At 41.5% G+C, this 6,511-nt stretch overlaps 2 pseudogenes; one reads left to right on the top strand and one right to left on the bottom strand.

Annotated features, from left to right (window-relative positions):
- Positions 1 to 276: 276 nt before the first annotated feature.
- Positions 277 to 731, bottom strand: LOC102727775 (large ribosomal subunit protein uL15 pseudogene; annotated as a pseudogene).
- Positions 732 to 2,302: 1,571 nt separating this feature from the next.
- On the top strand, positions 2,303 to 3,706 carry LOC102728080 (ubiquitin-ribosomal protein eS31 fusion protein pseudogene; annotated as a pseudogene).
- Positions 3,707 to 6,511: the final 2,805 nt, after the last annotated feature.

The following is a 6,511-nucleotide window of genomic DNA, read 5'->3' as shown; positions in this document are numbered from 1 at the left end:
TCTAAAATATATAAAGAACTTCTAAAACTCAATACCCAAAAAACAAACAATCCAGTTAAAAAGTGGGCAGAACAGACATTTCTCCAAGGAAGATATCCAGATGGCCAACAGACACATGGAAAGATGTTCAACATCACTGATCATCAGGGAAATGCAAATCAAAACCATGATGAGATATCACCTCACACCTGTCAGAATGACTACAATCAACAACACAAGGAGTACTATTTTATTTCATTGTATTTTTTAAAAGCACTTGTTAGCATTTAATGAACCCCCCCCAATGCGGCTTTAAGCTACTAGAACGGAGGCTCCCCCGACACCCTTAATCTTCTCCTCTGCTCTTCTACTGAAGAATTTGGCCTTCACGATGACAGGCTGTTTTGGGAGTTTTCCCTTTCCCAAAACTTAGTAGTAGCCTGATCGCACCACGCAATGATAGGAGCAGCTCCAGTCTTGTTTTTGGCGGCATTTACCCGTGTCTGCTCACTGACCAAGGTCCACAGTTTATCAAGGTTGACAGTTGGGCAGAAGCTCTGGTTCCTCTTTAAGTGGTAATGTCTCATACCAACTTTTCCAAAGTAACCTGGGTGATATTTGTCGAAGTTGATCCCGTGGTGATGCATGCCACCAGCATTACCCCGGCCTCCTGGGTGCTTTTGATGCTTGCCGATGCGGCCGTGGCTCACATGGCCCCGAAGTTTCTGGGTCTTCCTCAGTCTGGATGGCATGTCGGCAGCCCAGATGGAAAAAAGGAGTACTATTTTAAATAGGAGGACAGGGAGGGCCTGACTTGAAGTAAGGGAGCAAGGCACATAGATCTTTGGGAAGTGTGAGGTTGGGGAATGTGCCAGGTGGAGGGAATACCAGATGGCTTACTATGAGGAAGGAGCATCTCTGTCTTGTGTTCAGGGATCATCTAGGAGACTAGTGTAGCTGGAGTGGAATAAGGGAAAAGTAATGAAGATGAGTAGGTGCCTCTGGCTGGCTCAGACAGAAGAGCATGTGACTCTTGCTCTTGGGGTCATGAGTTCGAGCCCTTGTTGGGTGTAGAGATTATTTAAATAAATTAAAATTAAAAAAAATGTGATATGTATTTAAAAAAAATGAAAACAAGTAATGTGGGTGGCAGGGAAGACCATATAGGACATTGTAAGAACTTGGCTTTTAAAAACTTGACTGAGATGAGAAGCCATCCAAGTGTATTAAACAGTGATGTATTATGATCCTTGGCTTAAAAGGATCATTCGGGCTGCTGGTGGAGGATAGGAAAAGGTGGAAGTGGAGAAAGTGGTTAGGAGGCTACTGAAGTAAACAAGCTGAGGGATGATGGTGCCTTGGACAAGGGTGGAAGCTCCAGAGGTAGAAAAAAGTAGCTGGATTCTGAACATTATTATTAGTTATATTATATATAATTTCTTAGCTTTATATTTCACCATATGGTTTAATAATTAAAAGATTTAACTTTTAAAATAATGCCAAACCATTTTTATATTTTTTAATGTATTTTTCTCTTTTTTAAGATTTATTAGAGAGCAAGCTTGGGGGACAGGAACAGAGGGAGAGGGAGAGAGAATCTCAAGCAGACTCCCCGCAGAGCACGGAGCCTGACACAGGGCTAGATCGCAGGAACCTGAGACCATGAGCTGAAACCAATAGTTGGATGCTTAACTGACTGAGCCACCCAGGTGCCCCATTTTTCTCTTTTTTAAAGTGTTATGATTTCTGATCTCTGACATCTGGGTGTAAAGCAGCATAATCTGTGGAGTTAGTTACTTGATAAAGACCTAGTCATGAGTTACTTTTATGAACATTACTGTATAAATCTGGACTGTACTATAATTTACTTTCAAAAGTAACTTTGGAAAGGAAGCTATCTTAAGGTTTTTAGTTTCTGGGGCACCTGGGTGGCTCAGTTGTTAAGCATCTGCCTTCAGCTCAGGTCATGATCGCAGAGTCCTGGGATTGAGCCCCTCATCGGGCTTCCTGCCCAGTGGGAAGCCTACTTCTCCCTTTCACACCCCCGTTTGTGTTCCCTCTCTCACTGTCTCTCTGTCAAATAAATAAATAAAATCTTATATATAAAAAAAAAGGTTCTTAGTTTCTATGGTGGGCTCTGAAGGGGAGAGGAAATTTTTTTTTAAAAGATTTTATTTTTAACTAATCTCTATACCCAAAGGGGTGGGGCTCAAACTCACAACCCCAAGATCAAGAGTCGCATGCTCTACTGACTGAGCCAGCCAGGTACCCCAAGGGGAGAAGAAATTAAAGAGAATTAAAGTCATGCCATACATGTTTCATTTTATTTTATATGCTAAAGTTGTTGGTATTTTAGAATAATTAAACTATATTTATGTGGTTTTATTAGTGTAATGCTTAAGTGCTTGAGTATAGAGAATGCTATAAAATAGGGAAGTGTTGCTCACTCTTTGGGAGCTCTAGACTCAGACTGCTTGAATTTCCAATTCTAGCCCTGTCTACTTACAGTTTGTGACCCTGGACAGTTTCCTAATCTGTATAGCAGGAAGAAGAATATTAACCCCATTGTAAGGCTATTGAGAGAATTATATGAATTAGTACATGTAAGACCCTTAGTGCAGGTATCTATTGTTCTTTTATTTTCATTATTAACCTGGAATGTTTTGTGATATATCTCCTCTCTTCCATTCAGAGGAAGCACCAGCCTAACATTTCAGTTAGGTTGAAAAGTAATTTAAATCTTTATTCCAGCCTCTCAAAAATGCCAAAGGGGATAACATTCATACCATACTGTAATACTACTTAAAATCTGATTTCTCCATTTTTGATCAATGTCTTTGCATGGTTAATCCCAGACTTCCTTTTCTTTTTTAAAACTTGCCAAACTCATAATTTGAATGGTCTCGTTCTTTTTGTCTTTTCCTCCCTTTCTCAAATTTATTCTTCCCTTTTCCAGGAGTATCCATCTCCCTTTAACTCTCTCCTTTGCCTGTTTGCGCGCTTTAGTTCAGACATTATTAGTTCAGGACTTGGCTTAATGGCCTGGCCATTAAGATTATTGCATTCACCTGACCTCAGTGATTAGGGCAGCCATCTTTGTAAACAATCAATGCACATTACTGTACATTACTATTTACTGTCCTGGCTATTGATAAAAGATGGCATAATTCTGGTCTTTAAGAAGCTGAGACTAGGCTTTCCTTTCCGATCTGCCATCTGCGGTGGAACTGCCTCTAAGATGCAGATTTTCGTGAAAACCTTTACGGGGAAGACCATCACTCTTGAGGTTGAACCCTCAGATACAATAGAAAATGTAAAGGCCAAGATTCAGGATAAGGAAGGAATTCCTCCTGATGAGCAGGGACTGATCTCAGCAAAGGCACGCACTTTGACTACAACATTCAAAAGTAGTCCACTCTTCATCTTGTGTTGAGACTTCGTGGTGGTGCTAAGAAAAGGAAGAAGTCTTATACCACTCCCAGGAAGAATAAGCATAAGAGAAAGAAGGTTAAACTGGCCATCCTGAAATACTATAAGAATGGCAAAATCAGTCGCCTTCATCGGGCGTGCCCTTCAGATGAGCATGCTGCTGGAATTTTCATGGCTAGCCACTTCGACAGACATTATTGTGGCAAATGTTGTCTGACTTATTGCTTCAACAAACCAGAAGACAAGTAATTGTATATGGGTTAATAATAAAAGACATGAACTAACATTTAAAAAAAAAGCTCAGACTAATTGAGGAATACCAACGTGTAAACAAATGCGTGTAGTATTTCTCTTTATAACTCCCTCCCTTTCTCCTGGCTTCCATCTAATACACATTTCCATTATATACTGTATTACTTCCTTTGTAATCCTTAACCACATTTATTATCAGTTGTTTAATGTCTTTAGTCCTCATTAGATTATAAATTCCATCAGGATAAGGACTATAATTAACTGTTGGATCTCTAGTACCTAGCACTCTGGCACATAGAGGTGCTCCGTAAATGTGGGTTGAATGAATGTTTTAACTGTAGTAATAGAAAAATATAGAAAGTGAAGAGGGAATGATTGGTTTACTGCTGGGGTAGTGGAGACGTAACAGCCTGGATAAATGCACAGGATTGTTGAAACACCTTGGTGTATTTTGGGAACTGTAAGTAATTCACTTTTGTTGAAACATGATGTATGAGGTGGGAAGTGGTGGTAGATGAATCTGGAGAGAGGGTGAAGGCCAAATCATGAAGAGCCCTGAATGCTACACCTATAGGTTGGGGAGCCATTGACTGGTTTTAAGTAGGGAAAAGAATATATTAGCTGCAAAAGTGATATATGGATTGGAGGAGAATGAGATTAAAGAAGAGAAACTGGTTAGGAGGCTATTTCAGTACAGATGAAAGATACTATGAAAGCCTAAGGTGAAAAAGAAAAATATGGAAGAAGCGAGGAGATGGAGACCTGGTGTGCAGAATTCATGTGGACTCATGGAGATTTCCACTGTAAATTTAATTTTGTTTTAGCAGTAGAGACATTGTATTAGCCACTTTTTTTTTTTTAATTTTATTTATTTGACAGAGAAAGACACAGTGAGAGAGGAAACACAAGCAGGGGGAGTGGGAGAGGGAGAAGCAGGCTCCCCACTGAGCAAGGAGCCCAATGTGGGATTCGATCCCAGGGCCCTGGGACCATGACCCAAGCCAAAGGCAGACGCTTAATGACTGAGCCACCCAGGAGCCCCCCCTTTTTTTTTTAGAGTTAAAAGATTTTTATTTTTATTTATTTTTTTAAAGATTTTATTTATTTATTTGAGAGAGAGAGAATGAGAGACAGAGAACATGAGAGGGAGGAGGGTCAGAGGGAGAAGCAGACTCCCTGCCGAGCAGGGAGCCTGATGCGGGACTCGATCCCGGGACTCCAGGATCATGACCTGAGCCGAAGGCAGTCGCTTAACCGACTGAGCCACCCAGGCGCCCCGAGTTAAAAGATTTTTAAAGTAATCTCTACCACCCAGCTTGGGGGTTGAACTCACAACCCGAGATCAAAAGTCCCACACTCCACCAACTGAGTTAGGCAGGTGCCCCTGTATTAGCCAGTCTTTTCTTTTTTTTAATATAATTTTTTAGAAGATTTTATTTATTTGACAGAGACAGAGATAGCAAGAGCAGGAACACAAGCAGGGGGAGTGGGAGAGGGAGAAGCAGGCTTCCCGCTGAGCGGGGAGCCCGATGCAGGGCTCGATCCCAGAATCCCAGGATCATGACCTGAGCCGAAGGCAGACGCTTAACGACTGAGGGATTCGATCCCAGGGCCCTGGGACCATGACCCAAGCCAAAGGCAGACGCTTAATGACTGAGCCACCCAGGCGCCCCTTTTTTTTCTTTTTAATATATTATTTATTTGACAGAGGCAGAGAGAGAGAGAGAGAGAGCACAAGCAGAGGGTGTGGCAGGCAGAGGAAGAAGCAGACTCCCTGCAAAGCAGGGAGCCTGATAAGGGGCTTGATCCCAGGACCCTGAGATCATGACCTGAGCTGAAGGCAGACGCTTAACCAACTGAGCCACCCAGGCGCCCCTCTATTAGCCAATCTTAACTACTGATCCCTAGTTCTGCATCCACACCCACTTAATATTTGTAACTGGACATTGTATTTTTATTTAATTTTCTAATCATTAAAAAAGAGAACCCCCCCAAAAGCCTAAGATAAGGTAGTAGTAGTGAGAATAAATAGAATTGTTTAAAAAGTAGAATTGATGAAACGTAGAGACTATCCTGAGAAAAATGAAAGAATCTAGAATGACTTTTAGTTTTCTGGCTTGGGAGATGATGGTACTATAAACCAAGAGACACAGTTTAAGAAGGAAGGACAGGTTTGGATCGTATGGCTTCTTTTTTTTTTTTTTTTTTTTTAAGATTTTATTTATTTATTTGACAGAGAAAGACACAGCGAGAGAGGGAACACAAACGGGGAGTGGGAGAGGGAGAAGCAGACTCCCCGCCGAGCAGGGAGCCCGATGCGGTACTCGATCCAGGGACTCCAGGATCATGACCTGAGCCGAAGGCAGTCGCTCAACCAACTGAGCCACCCAGGCGCCCCGGATCATATGGCTTCTTAAATCAAAATGAGGCACACGTGAATTGGAAAAGATTTTCTCCTTTTGGAGGAGTTCTTTTTCTCTTAGGCTTTATTGGGGGAGGAAAAGGGAACAGTTTTTACTGCTTCTAGGTTTGAAACCTAGAGCAGATAGTAGTAAATCAGATACAATTAAGTTCCTAAAGGTGTGGGAGAGATTGCAGTGGGTCCTTGACTACTCCCAGGGTATTAGTTACTGAGGTCGATTTAAATTTCCAGAAGTGGGGCACCTGGCTGGCTCAGTTGGTAGAGCATGGGACTCTTGATCTTGGAGTCATGAGTTCGAGCCCCACATTAGGGATAAAGTAGACTAAAAAAAAAAATTTCCAGATGTTTAATTTGCTTCATCTTATTTAAGCAGCTTTTTGAAAGCAAGTGGGCATAAACTTTATTTTGTATGTTCTTTTTAAAAGTTTT

The sequence above is a fragment of the Leptonychotes weddellii genome, unplaced genomic scaffold (assembly GCF_054177405.1).
Source record: "Leptonychotes weddellii isolate Sample4059 unplaced genomic scaffold, ASM5417740v2 HiC_scaffold_10466, whole genome shotgun sequence".
In the NCBI taxonomy this organism is placed as follows: Eukaryota; Metazoa; Chordata; class Mammalia; order Carnivora; family Phocidae; genus Leptonychotes; species Leptonychotes weddellii.
This window is presented reverse-complemented; position numbering and strand designations above follow the sequence as displayed.